Genomic DNA, 23971 nt, shown 5'->3' on the forward strand with positions numbered 1-23971 from the left:
GTCGCTGCTGAGCTGTCCCCCCCACAAGTGCGCAGCCTCACTCTCCTCCTGAGGAAACATCAGACAAAGCTAAAGCAAGAGGCAGTCTACAAAATAATCAGCCTGTATAAAATGTCTTTGTCAAAACGGGCACACTGAAGAGCTATTCTAGATGGCGGAAGAGCTAAACAGAGGGGATGGCTAAATGTGGTCTACCGATCATGGGTTGATTACTGCTATAATAGACATCAGTGGAAATTTGGTGGGCAAATATGAATTGCATCTGTAAGTTAGCTAACAGTATTATATCAATGTTAACTTCTCAATTTGTATTATTTTACTGTAGTTATATAAAAAAATGCTTTTGTTTCAAAGATACATGCTGAGGCGCCTTGGTGGCTCAGTCAGTTGAGTGTCTTACTTTGGCTCAGGTCATGATCTCACCGTACATGGGTTCAAGCCCCACATCAGGCTCTGTGCTGACCTCTCAGAGCCTGGAGCCTGTTTCAGATTCTGTGTCTCCTTCTCTTTCTGCCCCTCCCCTGGTCACACTTGCTCTCTCTCTTAAAAATAAATAAACATTTAAAAAAATTAAAGGAAACATGCTAAGTTATTAGGGACACAGGGACATCATATCTGCATTTTACTCATCTGATTCAGAAAAAAGTAGATGTATGTGTGTGTATGTGGAGAGAGGGAGATAGAGAAAGATAAAGCAGATGTGGTAAATATGACCATTGGGCAATCTGGGTGAAGTGTATATCAAAATTCTTTGTAATATTCTTGGCATTTTTCCTTAAGCCTGAAATGATATCACAATTAAGTTTTTAAAAAGCTCTAAAATAGGGGCGCCTGGGTGGCTCAGTCGGTTAAGCGTCCGGCTTCAGCTCAGGTCATGATCTCGCGGTTCGTGGGTTCGAGCCCTGCGTCGGGCTCTGTGCTGACAGCTAGCTCAGAGCCTGGAGCCTGTTTCAGATTCTGTGTCTCCCTCTCTCTCTGACCTTCCCCTGCTCACACTGTGTCTCTCTGTGTCTCAAAAATAAATTTAAAATAAATAAATAAATAAATAAAATAAAATAAAAAGCTCTAAAATATTAAATATTGACTTAATGAAAATAAAACACAATTACATTGTGTGGAACAAGCAAGACATGCCTGCCATGAGCGGCAGATTCAGGCTGCAGGTGACTGATTTTCAGCCTCTGTGGTGGCGTTCCTCTGTGACGGGGCGGACTAGAAGCCCAAGCCCAAGCAGATGGACTGGCCCTAGACTGCTGCTCTGTTGTAACTGGGGCAGATGGACAGGACAAAAGTAGAGATGCCCCGTGTGGCTTCCCTCATCTTCCAGGATAGGCAGCATGGACCCCAGCTGAGAGTGAGGGATGCTGGGAGCTCAGAGGCTGGAGGAGGGAAGATGGTGGGTGTGCGGTAGGAGACCACATGGGCCAGAACCTCACCTTTGTGCTGGGCATGTGGCTAGTCAGTAATGCAGGAGCCTCAGGGATGGCTTTTCCCAGCAGCTTTTGGTTGTTCTGTGGCAACCACAGAGGAAGGTCGCTGGGTTCAGCCAGGGAAGGAGTTTGCTAGCTGGGTGTGATGGAGGTATGCAGAGGCATGTGACAAGGTTGCCATGAGCATCCTTGAAAGGTCTGACCTGGGATCTCAAGTGATTAAAAAGGAAATGCAGAAGGAGAGGGGAGAGAGGAGGTAGGCAGAGCAGGGTCAAGTGTGGCTGGAGACCCCAGCAAGGGGGAACACACGACTGTGAAGAGCTGAAAGAACGATTAGTGACTATAGCAGACTCTTGGGGGCTCCAGAGTCTAGGGCATAAAGGAACCCATGAGGGGCTTCAGGGTGCAGGGAACACTTTGCTAATGGGGGGGGGCAGAAAGCCAATGTGTTAGGTTGTTCGTGTGGACTTGGAAATTGCACCTCAGTAGCGGCCAGATTGTAGATGGAGAGGATCACAGTGTGCCAAGTGCAAAGGCCAAAGTTTGACTGTGGTTTTATAGATTGGTAGATAGAAACTGAGGGAGCAGGGGGACCATGAACCCTCAGTGAAGATGATCAGGGAATGTGCCATTGCAGAGGGCAGAGTGGAAGGATCCGGGCAGAGTGGGCAGCTGAGTCTGGGCGCCTTGTGGGGCACCTGGGTGGCTCAGTCGGTTGAGCGTCTGGCTTCGGCTCAGGTGATGATCTCACAGTTAGTGGGTTCAAGCCCCGCATCAGGCTCTGTGCTGACAGCTAGCTCAGAGCCTGGAGCCTGCTCCAGATTCTGTACCTTCCTCTCTCTGTGACCCTCCCCTGCTCATGCTGTCTCTTTCTGTCTCTCAAAAATAAAAATAAAAATAAAACATTTTAAAAAATTAAAAAAAAAAGAACCTTGTGAAAATGACCACAAGCTAGAAAAGAGCCTTATAACATGCAAACCTCTGAGTACAGAAGGATTTTTGACGATGAAGGTACTTCCTGTCCTACTCCTGAGAGCCTCTGGCTCAGATGGGACCAGAGGGAGGTGGAGGTGTGAAGGAGTGCCAGAGAGTCACAGAGGGTGTCGTGTGCCATGGGGACTGTGTACGTGCAAGTACTAGAGTGCAGGGTGGTTCCCTCCCTCTAAAGACAGGGAAACTGAGGTTTGGTGAGGTTGTTGATGCCACAGCTGATAGGAGCTGGAGCCTGCACCCAGACTTCGGCCCCCAGGGCGGGTGGTCTTCTCTCCTCCCCATGCTACGGAGATGCCGCAGCAGGCTTTTGTGAGGCCTCAGGAATGGCAGGTCTCAAACCCAGATCTGGTGAGAGTGGAAAGTGGCTGGCCTTACCAGAAGTGGAAAGGGGTCCAGGCTTGACCTTGGGGTCTGGAATGTAGACTTTAAGGTGAAAGGGACTCATTCAAAGCCTGAACCAGGTGGCCAGCAGATGTCTAGTAGGTGAAGCCTCGGCCATGGAAGCATTCCCGGAGAGCCTCTGGTAAAGCAGCTGCTAGAATACTCCTGGCTGCCTGCACCTGGGTAGTGCAGACCGCCGTCTGGCGCCAGGACTGCTGACTGAGACTTCAGGCCCACTTCACCGAGACCAGCGGGACTCAGCCTGGGGGGCACGTGCACAGCCCTGCATGACTCCCGGCAGAAAGGTGGCCGAGGGTGCATTTGCCACCTCATTGTGAGACCTTGTCAGGTGCTAGATAAGATTCCTTCTTCATGGCTGTGGCTTGCCTGCTCATCTGGAAACTACCATATACGGAAATGACTCTTGCCAGCTCTGAGCACTCATCTTTTCCCAAGTGCTCAGAAACTGTAAATTGTAGGCTCTGTTACCTGATTTTGCTCTGATTTGGATTCATGGTCCCAAACTACAGTCCAGAGTTCATCCTGTGTGCTTCTCATGTGAATGACTAAATGGATGCCTTCAGAAGGAAGAACACTAGTTTACTAGACACACAGAGCAGAAGTGGGTGCAGACCTGCTCTCAGTCAAATCTCTGCCCCATCTGGGCGGGATCCAGGAGGCCTCCCCATGTCTGGCAGCTTGGCAGGCACAGACTCCTCCAGGCCTTGCCTGCTACCAGCCACACTCAGCCCTGGCTTGCTTCCGGGTCCTGCAATTCTCATCCCTATTTCTGCTTTCCCTTGGATGCCACAGCCCACAGGTGCCAGCACTACAGAGTAGTGAGCCATAGAGGGGACAATGCTCCCTTCCCTGTGACCATGGGGCCGCAGAAAGAGCAATGGCTTTGAAGTCAGCCTTGGTTGCAAACCCAGTCACTAGTGCGTGACCTTGAGCAATTTATTTCACCCCACCAACCTGTGTATCCCCAATGCAACAGGGGAATAACATCTCCTAACTTTGCAAGGTTATTTATTATGAGGCTTAAATGAGGCCATGCACGTTAGATGTCTGGCGCACACGGCCTATCCCATACAGATTTGGTCTCCCCATCTGCATCCTGAGCAGGCGTCAACCGAGCTCTGGCTTAAAGCAGCTCCCGTTCCCATGGCCATGACCAGACAGGTTAACATAATATTCTCATATCTATGCATAGGGACGAGAAAACCACAAAGCAGTTTCTCCTGTTTTCCTTAGCCCTTTCTTGATACTTTATGATGTTATTTCCTAACGATCCTGCCCCGCATGTTTGTGGCATCCCAGATTAAATTGCATCGTAAAGATAACAACCCAGTTGAAAGCCCTGTCCTTTTTTTCCCTTTGGACAACCTTGAGGAAGGGAAGAGTATTTTCTGGCTCCCAGGTTTTCCTCTCAACGACTTGCATTTTAAATTAAAGCCTATTTACTGCAACATCCTTTACACCAGCAGTTTTGTGTGTTAAGTAAAAACATCTGATCAGTGTCCAGGGGGACGCCCATCACTTCCGCTACCCCTGTACTTTAATTTTGATTCTCTATTTCACAGTGAATATAGGAGAGAATTAAATGCATTATGATAAGGTTGCACAGCGCAATCTGAGGTAAGGGGGGGAATTAAGCTCTAATAATTCTATTTAAGGCAGTGACAGCCCCAGCCTTGGGTCTTCTGGGCTTTAGGAGGTACCATGAGAGCAGGAGTAAATGTCTAAGCTCAGCATGTTGCCTTAATCTTGGGCTCACACAGACGTTTATTAATCAAATAGAGTGATTTTAATATATATTCATGGGCAATTCTCCAGCCTGGACTGAAAAACTGTTTATTTTCACATTTCTAATTTAAAAGACTTTTCTGGAGGAGATAGATTTAAGAATGTTGAATTACTCCAGCGATTGTTTTGAACCAAGATAATTTTTTTCCTTCTCCTCATCTGAGGCCTCAAGGGCTTGAGGCACACAAGTGTTACATTCCAAACTCTTTCGGAAGAAAGTACTTTTCTGATTTAGTAACAAATCAGCATTTCTTTATCTTTATGTGTCCACCCAGAGATGTGGCTTAAATGAAACCGATCCTGCGAGGGTGTCTGAGGGGCAGTTTCTGTGGCAGGTACTCTCCCACCGGACTCAGCGGCGCCTGGTTCGGGATGAACAGCCCCTCGCCAGTGACAGTGCTTTGGATCAAGGCCCTCAGACATTTTTCTGCTTTCCATCCCCCCTACTCCTGCGCACACACAGAATGCTGTGACGAATGAGAACTGTTACTTGTGCCTTTGTAAACTGGAAGATGGTTCTTCCCCCATTTTCCATCCCCTCCCCTTTCCCCTCCACCAGATACAAAATGAAAATAAAGTAATGGCTTTTGTTTCATTGCTTGCTTATTTAGTGTTTACTCTGTCTCATTCCTCAAACAGTTGAGGTTACAGGTCACATATCCAACAAAGGACTACTATCTAAACTATATAAAGAATTCTCCGGGTGCCTGGGTGGCTCAGTCAGTTAAGCGTCCAACTTTGGCTCAGGTCACGATCTCATGGTTCGTTGGTTTGAGCCCCGCATCGGGCTCTGCACTGACAGTTCAGAGCCTGGAGCCTGCTTCAGATTCTGTGTCTCCCTCTCTCTCTATCCCTCTTCCACTCACACTGTCTCCTTCTCAAAAATAAACAAACATTAAAAAAAATTTTTTTAATTCTCAAAATTTAACAATAAAAAAAACAGTCCAGTTAGGAAATGGGCAAAAGACACCCAAGAGACACCTCTCTAAAGAGGATATACAGAAGGCAGATAATAAGCACATGAAAAGATACTTAAAATGGTAGCCATAAGAGAATGCAACTTTAAAACCACAATGAGGTATTGCTGTGCCCATTACAAAGGCTAGAATTTAAAAAATGATGACACTGAATGCTTTAAAGGATCCAGAGAAACAGGGCCACTCCTAATTGCTCGTAGAAAAGTAAAATGGCACAACCACCCTAGAAAACAGTTTGGCGATTTTTGTAAAACTAAACATGCAACTACCATAAACCCAGCAATTGCACTCGTGGGCATTGATCCCAGAGAAGGGAAACTTACTTTCACATAAAACCCATACACAAATGTTCGTTACAGCTTCCCTTATAATAGCTCAACACCAGAAAAACATCCAGGTGTCCTTCAAGGGGTGAATAGTTAAACTGTGACACATCCGTACCAGAGAATATTATTCAGTAATAAAAAGAAACTATACACACAACACCTTTGATGAATCTCCAGGGAGTAATGCTGATGAAGAAAGCCAGTCCTGAAAGGTTACATATTCTATGACTCCATTTACATAGCAGCCTTGAGATGGCTAACTTCTATGAATGAGAATATACTCATGGTTGCCAGGGGTCAGGGCTGGGTCTTGAGAGGAGGGGAGCGGGTATGGTTACAAATGGATAAGTGACAGCTATTAGTGCCGGGGAACTATTACGTGGCTCAGCCGCGGTAGCGGTGGTGGGCAGATGAAGCCTAAGGATGTGATGGAATTTCATGGAACTAAATACATACACTCCAAAGAGTGTGTGTACGGCAGTAAAATATGAAAAAGATGGGTGGATTCTAGCAACCCCCAGGTCCTGGTCGTGATATGTGACTGTAAGGGAGCAAGAAGTTACCGGTTGCGGTAACTGGATGAAGGGCATATGGGAGCACTCTGTGGTATTTCTTAAACTGCATGGTATCTACAATTATCTCAAGATAAGTTTAATTAAAAGCTCAAAAGAAATTGAAATAACATATGCATTAATAGTAATAGAAGGGCGGAATGGCTGAGTGAGGAAGGGACACTATCAGTGGATTTCTCCCATGCAGGGAGCAGGGGTTCAAATGGAGTCACATTATCCTCAAGGCATTCCTATGATGAAGTATTAATATTCCCATTTCAAGGATAAGGAAACTTGAGGCCTGGAGAGGCAACACGTTTTGCGTGAGACCTTCCCAGCAAGAAAAGGACAAAGCCCCAGTCTCTTAGAATGCAAAGCCAATGCTCCTACCATCTCCCCATGGGGATCTCATCTCTGCCCCAAACTCTTCCTGTCTCTGCCTGCTGCCGCCACACCAACTAGCCAGGCTTAACCGTAAACCCGCCCCCCACCCTCCCCCACAAGACAGCCTTCTGGTTAATATGCCAGGACCTGCAACAATCTTTGTCTTCCATCAGGAAGCAAAGATTATTCAGAGTCAGACATTGGCCTTCTTTGCTAAGCAGATCATAAAGAGAACTCGTGCAAAGAGCATTCAGAAAACCCCGGGCCCAAATCAGATAAAACAGTTAAGTAACACTCCCAACAGTACAAATGGCATTAATTAAAACAAATTGAAAAGATGTGTCTGTATAAATATTTTTGAAGACAAGGTTGTTGAGAAAGAGTTAGACCTTGGGGAGATTTATGAGTTACTGATAATTATAGGGAAAATAAATCTTAGGAAGACAAAATCATTTAAGAATAGATTTTGTAAACTAATGAGGTCAGTTCCTTCCAGCTGGTGGATGGGACCAGCATGGAAAGATCCGGGAGCTGAGAACAGGGCAGAAGCCAGGATGAGGGAAGAGAGACCCTTCTCTAAATGCACCTCTTTTCTATAGTCTGACTCAAAATCTTGGAATTCCATACCAAAAAAACTAAGTGTTTACTAAAAGTCCACCTGGATGAGAAGGGAACCCAGGATGAAATACAAACAGTAACGAACAGCTTTACCTGAATACAAATGAATCTACAACACATTGGAGGCAGGGAGAAAATGAAGAAGCAACCTCAGGAACTTGGAAAGCAACAGGTTGACTGGATACCCGGAGGCACATACCAAAAAGAAGCATTCATACGGACTGTTAGTTAACCAGTTAGAACACTTGTTTTCCACTGGGGTACACGGGAGCACTTTTGAAGTGAATTTATGTAAATGCCACGAGCAAGCAAATGCATAATTTCTTATGGAGGGTAGAGCCAAGTTTCTCACTGTTGAAGAAAGCAGTTACAGTAAGGAAAGGAGGGAGGCTGGAATGAACCCTGTGGTGTTGGATTGGAACTGGAGGTTTCAGTACAAACTCGGGGTTTTTAATGTAGCCATGGATGGTGATAGAAGGAAATACAGGGAGGTGTGTGTACGTGTGTGTGCGTGTTCTATAATTATGCGATATATAATTATAATGTCTAACATATAATTTCCTAGTTCTGTCTTTGAAGAGAGCCTAGAAACCACAAAACCTCAGTAGCAGCACAACCATCCCCCGTGGTTTCTAAATGCCATCCTTCAATTTCAAAAGCCAGGGCTTTCTGGAGAAGTGTTGGGATTTCAGAGCTGTTCTTTCCAGAGAAAGAACAAGATGAGTCTGGATTGAACATCTTACGGTGCCAGAAAGCAAGGATGGGCTTAATAAGTGATGGGAGTGTGTCAGAAAGATACCAGAGCCCATTTTAAGGTGCTTCCATTGGGCAAATCTGTGATAATTTGAGGAACAAAATAAATAATGATAATGGATTACACCCCACAGAATAAAATAAATATCCATGAGTCCATATTGATATAAATAAATGATTTGATGAATAGATAAATAAACACAGAAGAAAGGACAGTTCCTCCTTATGGGACAATTCTAATTAATCCTGTAGAAGAAATGTTAGAAATAAAAAAAAAAAATCACTGTTTGGCAGACATCACACCAATGGTTGTTGCACACCAGAATCATCAACGTATGCTAAAATCAGGGGGCAGATGTATGATGGGAACCAGGGTATCTGCATAGTCTCAAAGGACTCCCTGTAAGATGCTTATTATTTATAGACACACGGAGAAAATAGTAACTTAACAGTAGAGAAGTCTGAGAAACGCCACCTCAACCAAGTATCAAAGATATTATCACCAGAATCAGGAGAAATCAAGGTCTTGCACCCTGGAAAAGTGGCACAGCATCATCTCTGAGGTGTTCTAGCTGAGGGCCAGAAAGGCAGTCTAATGGAGACAAAAACAGACAAGCTGAACTGAGGGGTATTCCACAAAAACACTGGCCAGTACTTTTCTAAAATGTCCAGGTCATAAAAGACTCAGGAGCTGTCCCTAGATAGAGGACAGTTAGGATACAGGACAGTAATACGTAGTGTGAGATCCTGGATTGGACTCTAGACCAGAAAAATGTGACACAGAGGAAATGTGAATAAGGCCTCCAGACAGGTGGGTAGTTTATTGCTCACATCCTGATTTAGATCATTGAACCATGAGATGTGACATTAGCAGAAGCTGGGTGAACGATGTGGGAACTCCTTGGACTGCCTTTGCTAAGCACTTTGCAATTTTGCAGAGTCTGAAATTATTTCAAAATAAAAACTTAAAATACATAAAATTACAAGGGAAGTTGTAGTGAAATCATTATCCACATGGCTAAACAAAATTGTTATGTTTAATTTTATCACATGAAACCAAAATAATAGTAATAATGTTACATTTGGATGACTCCTTACATTTCACAAAACGTTCCTACATGCATTCTGTTATTTAAGCCCCGAAACAAGCCCATGAGGTGGCATTATTTCCACGACCCCAGCCCTTGCATTTTGGAGATGAAGAATCTTCATGTAAGAGGTATTTGGTATAGTTAAAACAAGCACAGAGCACAAAGACAAGCAAAAGCTGCAAAGCCAGACAAATAAACCTGCTTTCACATCATGGGTTTCCAGCCCATGCAACTTTGGCCAAGCCAGCAAAGCAACCCCAGGGGGGGGATACCAACTGACTTTTGAGACTGTTGTGAGACTCTAAACCCTATCAACACTGCACGCAGAGCCTAGCACCCCTCTGGCACTTACTAAGCAGCAGTAGACAGTGAGCATGACGATGGTGATAGTGATGATGATGTTGGGGAGTTAGAGCCCCCGCCCAGCAAGTGCCCTCACCTAGTACAGGGGTCAGAGCCTCACTGACTGTGGACACTGGGGGTGGAGCCCAGCTTCATGCTATTTCTCTTTTCATGGGGGAAAAAAAAAAAGATCTGTGCATGTCTATATTTGTGTAGAATATACATATGGGTTTGCATACATTTATATATTTTTAAGAGTTAACAACAGGTACATTCACAGAGCCATCCTTTCTAATATCAGTATGTCTCAGGAAAGAGCTAGGGTGAGGAGGAAGGAGGGACAGTCCCCTGGCAGGCACCCTCTGCACTAGCCTAAGAAGCATCCCCACTCTGCCTTGAGTGCTCTTGCTTACTGAAGTGCTTGGAAACTTAAGCTATTTGAACCTAGGATATTTTTTTCCTGAGGCTGCTCAGGACTTCAACACGCAAGATGAGCTGTGGACCGAGAGCCAGGAGGAATGGCTTCGCTTGCCCAGTGCCTGCAGGCCACAGCCCCTCACTGCATACCTGTTATGTGAACTTAGGAGAACTTTGCTTCACGAGTACTCACCACCACCATCCTATTTTGTACCAAATCACCTTGCACTTGGTGGCCATTTGTGTTTCTTTCATTTGACTTAAATCTCTCTCAAAAATTAGCCCATGAGACACATCGCATATCAGCAGCAATGCCCTTGAACAGGCCTTAAATCACCCCACACAGGATGAGCTGTATGCAGCTTGAGTTTATATGCGGCTGACATGTGTAGACAATGTGCAGACAGCGTGTCAACATGTACAGTTCTTGTTACGATCGTGGTCCCTGGAACCAGCCTACCTAGGTTCATACCCTAGAACTACAGTTAATTCGCTCTATGACCCTGGACGGGTTATTTAACTTCTGCTTCACAGTCTGTTCATCAGGAAAATGGGACTAACAGTCACACTTCTTTCATATAGGAGAATTAAAGAGATAGCCTGTAAGGGCACCTGGGCGGCTCAGTCGGTTAAGCATCCCGCTTCAGCTCAGGTCATGATCTCGTGATTTATGAGTTCAAGCCCCACATTGGGCTCTGGACTAACAGCCCAGAGCCTGGAGCCTGCTTCGATCCTATGTCTCCCTTTCTTTCTCCCACTCCCCTACTTGGATTCTCTCTCTCTCTCTCAAAAGTAAACAAATATTAAAAAAAAAAATAACAAAGAGATAGCCTATATAAAGTCTTCAGCACAGTCCCCAACACTTTGTTAAGCACTCAGCACATGCCATACATCATCATCATGATTATTATATACATTTATGTAACAAAATATATCCATGAGCCCATACATAAAATACAACTTCAAAGTAGCTTAATTACATAAACTGTAACTATGCTTAAGGTTTTCTCTCCTGTGACTCCCCTACCTAGACTGGGCTCTCCCGCAGTACCAAGTCTCATTTTGTGCTGGTTCTAAAGCCCCTCCATGGTTGCCACATGGCTAGCGCCCGGGGATGCTCCTAAACTAGCTGAAGTCCAGCCTCCACATTTCTGAAATCACACTGGGGCTGAACCTTCCCATCCAATAAGCTGACATGGCTTACACTCTGATCACAGAGGGAATTGAGGTATGCCTGCCTTGGATTGGAGGTCCTGTTTAGCTTCTAGACTGTAGACCCCAGGATTCTGCTGTGACACCCTGTCTGGTTCCACCTGGTGGTTACCGGGCAGCCATAGTAACTTGGGGTAAATGTGTGCAATTATATGGAGCCTTCCAACCTTTGAGCACCACGTGAAATAATTACACTGGTGTTTATCTCCTCTCCAGTGTAAACATAAAGGATGGTGGCCACCTGGATGTGGTGGTGGTGGTGGCTGCGCTGAGGCAGTTCTAGGGGCTGCAATGGTGCTGATGGCTGCACACACAGGTGGTGGTGGTGGTAGCGTAGATCATGGTGTGGTAATGGCAGTGGCGTTTGCTGTTCATAGTGTGGTGCTGGCGGTAGTGATGGGCCAGATGACGGTGTTGGTGAGGACAGTGATCTTGGTGGTCCTGGCATGAGGACGGTGGCACTCCCAACGTGGTGGTGCTATGGGTGTGGCGTTAGAAATGCTGATCATGATTTGATGAAGGTGGCAGTGGTGGTGATGATCAAGTAGATTACGATTCCACAGTTTACATCAGCACCTTAACCGGATGTCATGGTGGGAGGTCTGTGTTCAAGGAAGCACCCTGCTAGTGATCTAATGTATACCCTCAGTTGCAAAACACTTCCTAGGCCTGGGTCTTACAAGCAGTTCATCTGAATAAATGCAGTGCTATCCCCCTGACATAATTTGGGGTTAACTACATATCTTACAAGTGTGGTCCTCTGAACACTTATCAACAGGACATTCCATGAAACGAAGCCCTGCCTGTTCTGTGTCCTTCTTGGAGAGGTACTATGCACCTCCACATGTTAGGGGCTCACAAAGCATTTGCAGTCAGCAATAAGAGCTGTTTCACTTTGTCTCCCTTGATATTTCCAAAGTATATTTGGCCATTGAACCCTTTTGGGGTGGGGAAGGGGGGTTGCTGGTAGGTGCCTATAAATCATTACACAGGGACACTTGGGTGGCTCAGTCGGTTAAACGTCCAACTTCAGCTCAGGTCACCATCTCACGGTTTGTGGGTTCAAGCCCCACATCAGGCTCTGTGCTGATAGCTCAGAGCCTGGAGCCTGCTTCGAATTCTGTGTCTCCCTTTCTCTCTGCCCCTGTTCTCTCTCTCTCTTAAAAATAAACATTTAAAAAAATTAAAAATACAATAAAATAAGATAAAACAAATTATTATGCAGAACAGCTAGAGAAATGCTAATCTAAACATTGGAATGAAAAAAATAAATAAAACTCTTAGGAAAAATATTCCCCCAGAGGGACTAAATTTTTAGTGCTTGGTGAGATGGTCAGCTTTCAGTTAGCTCTGCAACTCTAAATTATGTCTTATAATGGCAAATGGAGAAGATCGCCTACAATTTACATAATCAGAATTGACCGACGAATACATTAAACAAGTAAATTAAGGGTATTATTAGAAACAAACCTCAAAAATGAAATTGAATTAAACTCCATAAAACACTCACAACCTAAGAAACCCATATACTTTTTGTCGCTAAATAAATGCTTTTTATTGAGATACAAGTGGCTTTATCTTTTGATTCCACACGCATAACATTGGTGATTCGGTCATTACAGCAAAGCGGTCCTTGTTTACTTTAGAGCCCAGTGCTGGGTTAATTAAAGAACCTGAGTGACCGAGAGGGAGTGGGTCCTCTGCGGTCCGTACTGCACCCATAGATCCTCAGCCTCACGGTCACCCAGGATGCTTCACGGTCACCCAGGATGCTTGGGAAGAATCTAAGCTCCTATGCCTTCCTGCCAGAGGACAGGCCCAGGTGCCGCCCAGAATATGCATTTTTATTTATAGTTTATTGTCAAGTTGGTTTCCATATAACACCCAGTGCTTGTCCCCACAAGTGCCCTCCTCCGTGTCCATCACACCCTTCCCCTTTCCCCTTCAGTCCTCAGTTTTTTTCAGTATTCAAGAGTCTTTCATGATTAGCCTCCCTCCCTCTCCCTAACTCTTCCTCCCTCTTCGCCTCCCCCATGGTCCTTTGTTAGGTTTCCCGTTAGACCTATGAGTGCAAACATATGGCATCTGTCCTTCTCCGCCTGACTTATTTCACTTAGCATGACACCCTCGAGGTCCATCCACTTTGCTACAAATGGCCAGATTTCATTCTTCCTCATTGCCATGTAATATTCCATTGTATATATAAACCACATCTTCTTGATCCACTCATCAGGTGATGGACATTTAGGCTCTTTCCATGATTTGACTATTGTAGAAAGTGCTGCTACGAACATTGGGGCGCATGTGCCCCTGTGCATCAGCACTCCTGTATCCCTTGGGTAGATCCCCAGCAGTGGAATATGCATTTTTAACAAGGCCCTCAATCAGTGCAGACTCACTTTGAGAAATACCAGGAGAAGTGCTGGTGTTCAACATGCCGTCCTCCTCCTGCTCCCCCAGGGTGTCAACGCTCGGAAAAATTCCAGTGTCCGGCTCCTTGTTCCTGTGGCAGCCCGGGAAGTGGCCGGTGGAGGGGGACTACCACCGCTCAGGTCTCTTCCCTCCTGCTACCGCTGTTAACCTCCAGGGCAAAGTCCGCAACCCCACCAGGTGTGCTTAAAGAATTAGGAAAATGGCTTTCTCATTCCTACAGTGATCCCTTCCCATTCACCGAGTGATCATTACTCTTAACATGAATAATGCAAAAAGGCAGCCAAGCAATTTAAATTTTATCCATAAAATTAAGCCCTATGTTTCACCACAGTGTTTAACTCCGTGACCTATTTTATTGAATCCCTTAGCAGATCTTGGATAGTTTCCTTGAGTGTAAATTACCATGAAGGTAAATTGAAAACGTATCAAGAAATAGGCAAGGATATTAGTGCAGAATCAAGGGGTCATCAAGCTCCAGTTCCGAAGACTTAAGAAAAGTATCTTTTCAATACAATTTGAGTGGAAAGAATTGATTTGATTAATAAGACTTTACCTTTTCTTAGGTCATCATCTGCCTTCTGCATTATACGTAACTCAGTTTAGAGGCCCCTTCCTCCAAAAACTCTGTTTGGCCGGGAGAGCCTCTTCTGGGTTCCTCATGTACCTCTGCCCTCCAGTGACCACCCTGTGGTGACTGTTCATCTCCCACAGGACTGAAGCCCCCATGAGGACAGGGCTCCAGGGCACTTATTCCAGAACTTACAGTGCTGGTACACCACCTGACCGAATGTGCATGCCAGGCCGCCAGCTCATACAAATGTATGAGGCACCCTCTTGCCTTGAGAAGAGGAGAAATGGCATTTGTAATGAAAACAGGGATAAGCAGGAGAAATTCAGATTCAGTAGAGAGTTCTAGTGTACCCTCCAGCCATGTATATGCCCTGAACTGGTCTTCGTCTCCTACATTAGCTCATTCGATTCAGGTCAAGAGACTGGGCAACAGAGAGGTTAAGTAACTTGCCCCAGGTCACACAGTTTCTAAGCAGCAAAACTGAGTCTCCTCACTCAGATACGCCTCTGCCTGCTGACCCTCAAGTTCCTGCCACTAGAAAGCCTGTCTGTCTTAAGAGGACAGTGTGGCATATGGCCCAGGACTAGTTATTCATCGTGGGAAATGAGGCCGCTTTGCAGAGATTCCACACGCAGTGGCTGTCCACGGCAGCATTTGGTGCTGCTTTCACAGGCCTCCTTCGGCAGACTCCACACCAAGCCAGAACTGCCTGATTGCAGCCTGCCCCCCACCGCCTGTTTTCCCCATATGAAGTTCCTGCTGGATCTAAGGCCCCCAGAGAGAATGTGATATGTTTCTGAGGAACCGTGAGACCCTAGCATTTGGGAGTTCTGGTGGGTTCTTCTTAAAACCTACCAACTCTAAAAGGACATTCATTCTGTTCAGCAGGCAGAGGGACGCAGCCAGGAGTTTAATGTTGGAAAACAGAAGCACACAAAAGAAGGACATTCAGAATACCCTGAATGCACAGAGGGTGCCAGGGAGCCAGCCACCCCATCAGAGACCTTGTCAAGCACTCCGAGAGGTGGGAGGCACGGCCGGCTGGGCAGCCTCCGGGAGATGGTTGTAGAGGATGGAACAGGAGAGAGGAAATAAAAGGCCTTGCTATTCAGGACGAGGAGGGACGTTTAAACCCTATGAAATATTGCTGCTTGTGTTGCTTACGTTACTAGGCTTTTAAGAAGTTGCATACAAAGAAAGCAGGACATTAGGAAACGTAAGAAAGAAAATGCTCACTGACAAGCTGAGGCATGGAAGGATTCTGGAGACCAGACGGGGCTTTGTAATGCGAAGAGAATGCGGGCAGAAAGAAAGGCTCTGCACAGAAAAAAGTGGGGGAAACGGAGGGCAGACAGAAGAGCCTCTACTCCATGGGCACTGTGAGAGGGAGGGAGGATGGTGTCACCCCACGCGGCCGCCACTGCGCTTCCGGAAGTCTGCCACTCGACTCAGGGTAACCAGAATTCCCAGGTCTGCCCTCCCTGCCCAAGGCTTCCTTGATCCAGGCATTTAGTGGCCGTTGAAATCTAGGGGTGCTTCTGGTCAGTGACACACAGAGCAGAGCAATAAACAGGCAGCCTCAAGTTCATTGGGACCATGAGAGCTGAGAGCAATCTGGTGACAAAACAAACAAACAAACCAAAAGGCAGAACTTGATGGAGAAAATAAGGGAAAGCGTGCCAAAATGGCCTCAAAGCCTCCACGGCTTTGTGTTTTCCAAATCATGTTTTCCAGACTTAGCTTGGAGGCCAAGTTCAATCACAATAAGCTCTTTGTAAAAGCACGCAGATTCATTTGATTGAGATCCTGGTCTTCTTTTTTTTCTCCCCCCCCCCCCCCCCCGACCGGCTTATCCCTCTGGCTTCCTTTCCTTATTTACTTGGTTCCTCACAGCACTTGCAACACTTGCTCCTGACGTTTCTTAAAAGATTTTTGTTTTTCAAGGCCTTGTTTCCCAAGGTGCTTTGCAGCCAGCACAACCAAATAAAGAAGAAAACGGACAGAAGGGACCACGAAGCAGGTTAAGGGTTGGACTGTGCCCATGTATTCTGGGACACTGGACTTCTCTGAGCAGAAGTGGGGTGTACGGGGGCAGGGAAGGGGGACAGTAGGAGGAGCCAGCCAAGCCTGAGCTCCTAAAGCTTCTCTCAGTTGTTTGGACAGGTGTAGTTCTGTTTTAAATGTGTATGGTAATATTCTTAATAAAGTGCGGATAAATGTGCCAAAGCATTCTCTGTGGTAATAATGAAGTCTTTACACTTTGGAATGCTGTTAAGCCTTGCTTCATGATTTGTGAGGCGGCTAATATTTCAAGGAGCAGTAACATTTTATAGAAGCCCAGTCCTGCTGGGGGACATGGTCCGTTCTAGAGGGGGTGGAATCTCTATCATCCTCCAGAGTGACCTGGTTTGGGGCCACATTCACGCAGAAGTGGAGCTACTGAGTCGTATGCTCCTTGGCTCTGGCTGGTTTAGGGCTCTCTGAACCTCACTGTCGTTACCGGGACAGTGCAACAGAAACAGGACAGACAGGCCTGCTTCTGATCCCAATCCTGCCATTTCCTGGTAGTGTAAACACAGCAAAATGGTATGATCTTTCTGGATCTCCATTCCTGTTCCAGTTATTATTCTTATGTAACAAACCACTCCAGACTCAGTGATGTAAATTGACCATTTTGTTACACTCACAAATTAAGTGGATCAGGAATTTGGACACCGCACAATGGGGATGGTTTGTCTCCGCTCCCCGATATTTGGGGACTCTGCCAGGAAGACCTCAAAGACTAGGACCAACTAGACAGCTGGGATCAGAAGTCATCCGGAGACTTCTTTACTCACACATCTGGCAGTTGATGCTGAGTCCTGGCCGGGATGCTGACCATAATACGTACACGTGGCTTCATGGCTCCACTGTGGAGTCTCTCGGCAGATGCTAGTTGGGCTTTCACGGCCTAGCAGTTGGGTTCCAAACCCAAGTATCCCCAGACCATCCAGTGGACGTGCATGGCATTTCTATGACCTAGCCTCAGAAGTCACATAGTATCACTTCTGCCACTGGGTGAAACATTCACAAGTGCGAGCCCAGGTCCAGGGGGAAGGGGCACAGACTTTTAATGGAGGAGTGATTGGGTTCCAGAAGAGCAGGCGAGTGCTGGGAGATAATGTAATCATCTTGTGTAAATAAAGACAACCTGCCACCGTTCCCTCCTTGGCTGCTGCACGGGACAGGAGGGTGGAGGGAGTGACAGTCGCTGAGCACCAGCTCAGCGCCACGAACTATTCATATGTTATCAGATTCTCACTCGTTTATTTAAATAACTCTGGGTCTAGGAAAGTAGAAGGATCGTGACTACATCACATATTCTTCTCGTGTGGATGGCACCGTTGCGGGATCACAAGTCCCACCAAGCAAGCAAGGTTTGAGTTTTTGTTCATCTCACAGCTGCTCACGTCCCGTTAGCCAAAGGGAGTCTCATGACCAAGCCCAAAGTCGGGGGTGGGGAGGTACATCCTGCCTTTGCGAGGCTATGGCAGGGGCGTGTGTAAGCCTATGACCGAGTGAGGAATTAGGACCAATAATTCACTCTCCCTGAGCCATTTTCTAGAACAAAGAAAATTGGATAAGGATATTGTGACATTACAGCTAGTGTTTAACAACATCATCTGGAATGCAAAATACCCATATAAAGTAGTAGGTTATCAAAGTGCTAATAAAAGAATAATTCAGCATGGCCAGGTGGCATTTATCCCCGGTATTCAAGGACAGTATACCATAAAGATATCTATTAATACATCGCATTACTAAGACAATATATTTTTATGGAACCTAAATCATCATCTCAATACACACTTAAAAGTCATTCAATAAAACCCAACACCTACTTAGGGATTTTTTTTAAGCTCTTAGTAAATTAGAACTATAAGGATACTTATCTAGCATGACATGTAATGGCATAACACTTCAGAAACATCCCCACAGAAGCAAGGAAATAGAAAAGAATGCCTACTCACCACCATTACTTTCTAATGGCATCAGTCAAAAATAAGAAATAGAGATAGGAGACTTGGTTTTCATTATTTGCAGATGATATTACTGTATCCCTCGAAAATCCAAGAGGAGCATTTGAAAACCCATCAGAACTAATATGTTCAGTAAGGCAGTCCAGATTAAAAATAAACAAACCAAAATACAGAGTGTCCTACATAACAGTTGCAATACTATGTCATGAAATGTTTGCAACTGTACAAAACATGTAATATATAACATACATAAGAACTTATATACCCTATATGTTATATAAAACATAAGGGAAAAAAATAATTCACCAGAGAAGCCACCAAGGACACATGTCCCCAGGGCTCACCTGAGCTAGAAATGTGAAGGGCACCCGACAGAGCAGCCCCGCCCCTCTGCTGAGAGACTTGACTTTGTGCAAATATGACCAGGTCCTCATGGGAATGGTCACTTATTAGTTGGCTTTCCAGGGAAAATAGCCATGGCTATTTTTCTTTATTTAACTTGAGAGAAGTATCCCAAGGTTCACCTGGAAGACTAACCAAGTGCTCAGGAAGCTCTATCAGATGTTAAAATGTAATTTCTAAAAAGTGATTAAATGATCATGATACTGACTCTGGACAGCCCTATGGAACACTAAGTCTATGTAAAAAGATAATGTATTGTAAGAGTCAAATACAAAATCAGTGGTGGCAGCAACAGACTATTTAAAAAAGGACATGGGACAGTCCCGTAAGTATTTAAAGAAAAGACTCAATTTTATTTCCTACCTTATATATTTATCATTCTTAAAATGTTAAACATAAACCTCAGAAGGGGGAAATTCCCTATCAATGCATATTTCCATTGACCTACAGCTCCCTCCTTGCACTATACAAGCAAGTGGATTTTTGAGCTGCAAAGAAAAATCACAGTAAACCTAAATGTTGCCCTTATCCTTTTGCTGTGAATAAATAAATTAAATAGGAACCTAGCGAGACTCTGACAGGGCTCCCCCCACCCCCCGCCCATACAGGACAGACAAACCTTTCTGGAGGCAGTGAACCAGTCAGAGAAAAAGAAACAGATCATAGGAAAAGGAAAGCCCCTTGTAAAGATAGTCACAGCCTGTGGATTCTGGCCAAGGGGCCCTCTACTTAAGAAGACAAAATTATTGAATCTCTGGTTCTCCATGAGATTCAAGACAAAAATGTGATCATAGCAGAAAATCAACCTGTCGGCAAAAGGAGCAGTCTGAGGACGGTGAATGGCATTTGGGGTGCTAAACATTCCTGCCAGATTAGTGCTGAGTGGAGCCAAGGCCACGGGGAGGCGATATCTGGAGACTAAACACAAAACTAGAGCAGTTGAAGGAATTCTTCCAGAATTCAAGAAAAAGATAAGGATGTGAAACTTACAAGAGACGATAAAGAGGTGATGCTAGCAAGTAGAGCAGAGGCGCAGTGCCAGAGAAAAGACAGAAGCGTCCCTGAGCCGAGTTGGAGGTTTTGGTTCATGTGGATGTGGGGGGTCGTAGCTGGTGGACCCACATTGAATTCCCAGCAGCCACACTGGAGCTGGGCGAGAGGTACAGGACTAGGAGGGGAATTCTCTCTGAGGTGCCTGCAGACCGACAGGGAAACATTTCACACACTTGTTAAAGAGAGTTCATACACAAAAGGACAAAGAAGCAATGAGTAGGAACAGGTGGTTCACAACAGGAGAAGCACACGGGTCTAATAAGGAATACAAATCACACAACAAATAATCTTAAATGCAAATTGTAAACCACAAAAAGTTCCTGCAGGTTGGCAAAGATGTTTTGAAATGAGCAGTCCCGACCCTAGCCAGTATGGGGCGAGATGGGCTCCCTCCCTCATACCAGGCTGGTGGCCATCTCCTCTTGTGCAGGATTTCTGAAAAGCAGTTTAGCAAGATGTAGGGAAAGCCCCCAGAATCTTCAAGCCAGTAGTTTTCCTTTCTAATAATTTATCTTAAAAATGTACCTAAAGGTTGCAACCAAGATCTACAAAGATGGTCACGATATATTGATTCGAGTACTAATAGATATAGACTAATCTCCATTATTATCTAGCCATTAAAAATGGTATTTTTAAGAGTGCTAAAGGCCAAGGAAAATGCTTATGACATAATCTAAATAAAGATGATACAAAAATATATATTATATGAAGAAAAACAGAAGAAAAAGATAATTAACCAAAATGTAAACAGTATTAACTTCTCAAATCAAATGTTTGATTTCTAATTCTTTACACTTTTCAGTGTAATGAAATATTTCTACAAAGTACATTCATTTTAAAGTTATTCTCTATATTTATAAACATATATGCTGGAAGTTAAGTTGCTCTAAGGCTTATGGTAACTCTGTCCCATCCCTCCCTGCCCCTCATTCATGGTTCCTGGGGCAGTCACATCCGACTTTTGCAGCTCTTTTCCCTAGTATTTGCCTAAGCTTACACCGTGTTTCTTGATTTTTCAGTTAGATATTATCTGTTGGCTCCCAGTCATGAAAAATGAAGATTGAGCTCTTTCACACCTCTGCCCTCACACTCACACTTCTCCTCTACCACATGCTCCCGCATTGATTAGCTCACAACTCTGGGTTAAAGTAATATTGCTCCCATTTGTGTCTGTAAATGGCATCAACCAAGTCATGTAGCACAACTATGATCGCATTACCTCTCATGTAATTGCCTCTTGGTTCTTCCTGGAGTTAATAATTGTTTCGCTTATGTGTTTCCTTATGTTCCGTATACCTATCATTAACTAATTCGGTCCCAAATTTTCTGAAAGATCTTCAAACTTGGCTTAATATAAATAGACTCCTACCCTTCTTGGAGGCCTCCGTCTCCTGTGTGGACGGCTAGCTCTTTGTGCCATCGGTCATGTGCCATTTCCCTCCACTATTTCCCCAGGGATTCCCTTTGCCTGTCTCCTGGTGTGGAACCCTTGTTTCTTGGATCCTGTGCCTTCTGCTTCTTTTGGTTTACTCTTGTTTGGCTGGAGTGCATCCTCCAGCATCTTTCTGAGACAGGATCTACAGGAGATCAATTTTCTGAAACCTTGCATATATGAACACAACTTTATTCTATACTCCAGTTCACAGGCCAGTAAACAACACCCCGTGGGCCATCTCTGGCCCAGCCTGTTTTCCTTCTTTTCTGTGATATAGAATGGTTTGTTTTTGTTAGGGGGTTTTTTCTTACATTTTTAAAGGGTTAACAACAACAACAACAACAACAAAGGAATATTCAGCAAAGGTTGTGTGTGGCTCACAAAGCCTGAACTATTCGCTATCTGTGACTCAATAGCAAAGGTTTGCTGACCCATGTTCTAATTATTTGGTTGCTTGGCTGAATATTGAATTCCAGGTTGGAAATAATTTTCCTTTAACACTGTGAAGGCTTTGCTCCACTGGATCCCAGAGTCACTGCTGAGAAATCCAGTTCTTAGCCCCTTAGCCTCCTGTAGACTCTGCTTGCGCTGTTACCATTATGCTTCAGCTCTCCAGCTTCCAAAATTTTGTTGACCCTTCCTTTCCCACTCTTTTGGCCCTTATGATTCCATATATATTCTGTTCCTTCGTTGCCATTTTGTTAGAATAAGGGTGAAGATCAACAAAGGATTCTATCCCCCATGTTGAACTCACAGCCATGTATTATTGTTGCAGTAACACCAAGGAAAAGACAGTATAGCTTCCTACACTAAGAGATGTACTAGTCACGTTACCCAGAATTAAAAGTCACGTTCATGTCCTTAGAGAGAGATCAGTCTCATGGGAAAGACAAATAGATCTTTACTATACAAATGCTGTAACGGAGGCGTCTCCGGGCGGCCGTGGGGCTGCCAGAGAAGCACCTGCATCTTCCTGAGGGGGAAGAGGGTCACGTGAGAGGCAACACTGGACCTACAGGATTGTGGGAAAGGGAAGAGGCCTCATGACCATTTGGAGGGCAAGAAGGAGTTTTAGCCCACATTGTTATTTTTATTGACTCTCCTCTCCTGGGTGCTGTAACACAGCATTGCTTTCCCACTGTACCACCGGCACCGTCAAGATGAGCTACATCATCAGCGGCGATGCCAGAGTACCCAGGATGCCTAGCAGAGCTGCCTGCAGGGCTGCCTGGTGCCCCACCCTGCTTCCTCCAGTAAAACAGATTAATGTGAAGGTTAAATGTCTATCAATTTCCTAAGCAAGCTGGCACTCAATAGAAGTTAGCTTCTACTTTTTTTTTAAACCAGCCCCCACTTTTTTTAAAGTGGGAAAGAAAAAGAACATACTCTGAGTGACATATGGAACTCAGATGTGCAGGAATAGAAGTTACTTTGCTTTCTATAACACTCACCTTGCTCTGAAGTCACTATTTCCATGAATGGTGAAACAATTTGCCACGACAAGGTAACTGCCTTCTAATTTTTTTTCATTTTTTAAATGTTTATTTTTGAGACAGAGAGACAGAACAAAAACAGGGAGGGGTAGAGAGAGAGAGAGAGACACAGAATTCGAAGCAGGCTCTAGGCTCTGAGCTGTTAGCACAAAGCCCGACACGGGGCTCAAACCTCACAAGCCATGAAGTCATGACCCGAGCTGAAGTCAGACGCTTAACCTACTGAGCCTCCTAAGTGTCCTTTCTAATTTTAAATTTATTCTGTTACAGGTCAATTTTTCATCTAGTTAGTCTTTTGCTGCCTATTTGCCCAAGAGTGAATTAAGCATCATAAGTGGCTTTATCATCCTGGCATCGGAAAAGGGGGGATCTGGCCCTGAATACTCTCCCGCAGAGAGGTGTGCCCTTGACCTCTATCCACTACTGAAGCCTCCTCAGCTTCTCTTGGCTAAGGCATGACCACCGCTCCAGCACGGGCCCTTCCTGCTAACTAACAATGCCATGGTCCTTGGCTTTGGGCTGCATACCCTGTATCCCCTGTCCATCCCCCAGAAGTGTCCCAGCTAGCTGCTCATTCTCAGCCCCTTCCACTCCTCCTCTCAAAGGGCCTTGGGAACTTTTATGGATATCTCCCATTCCCTGCAGAAGCTGAGGGGGGCCTGGAAAGCAGAGGAGGGGATATTTCCTGAAGCCCTCCCAGCCTGTACATGCCGCACTGCTGGGCCACTGTACCGGCGGAGAGCACAACGGTCTCCTCCTACAACTCCAAGTGGGAAGCAAAATGCCCACCTGCCTGCTTTGCAGTTTCCAAAACTAGGCTTCTTAACTATGCCCTTCCCCCACCCAACACACAGAAGGCTTTGTCTCAGAAGAGTAAGAGGGTGCAGGGAGCAGGCCTTTACTTCTGTCTAAACTCGTGGTCACCACAAACCTTTTCTACCACGTTCTTCCCTATGCCTGCTGTTCATTCTGCCATCCACCCCACCCTCAGCCCAGAAGGGGCCTTTCCTTTCCATTTTCATATTCTCTTCTTACCAGTCTATGGATTTCAGTAAAACTGTGTGCTCTGACTCCTTGGACTCTGGTTATGGTTTTGTTTTTTTAGGGTAACTTTTAAAATTTAATCTTTCTCAACAAAGCCTGCTTCTTACAAATGTAAGCTTTAACCCTCATACATGTTCCTCTGAGATGAGTTTTAGGAACCTGTTCTGGAAGTCCAAAGATGACCATCCTTTCCTTACTCTTAGCTGGTTCTGCCACCCCCCTGGGAACAATGGATGCTTC

At 45.1% G+C, this 23971-nt stretch overlaps 1 protein-coding gene across 5 annotated transcripts in view; it reads left to right on the forward strand.

Moving 5' to 3' along the window:
• The window catches only part of NMNAT3 (nicotinamide nucleotide adenylyltransferase 3), a 127128-nt gene that overhangs the window by 86153 nt on the left and 17004 nt on the right, over positions 1-23971 (forward strand). The window contains exon 2 of one of the 5 annotated variants that reach the window (XR_003908869.1): positions 4886-5205. The exons of the other annotated variants lie outside the window; for them this stretch is intronic. The gene's annotated coding sequence lies outside the window, so the exon portion shown is untranslated. Of the gene's footprint in view, positions 1-4885; positions 5206-23971 lie in introns of those variants that run through there. 5 annotated transcript variants of the gene reach the window in all.

Source organism: Suricata suricatta, chromosome 5 (assembly GCF_006229205.1).
Source record: "Suricata suricatta isolate VVHF042 chromosome 5, meerkat_22Aug2017_6uvM2_HiC, whole genome shotgun sequence".
NCBI lineage: Eukaryota > Metazoa > Chordata > Mammalia > Carnivora > Herpestidae > Suricata > Suricata suricatta.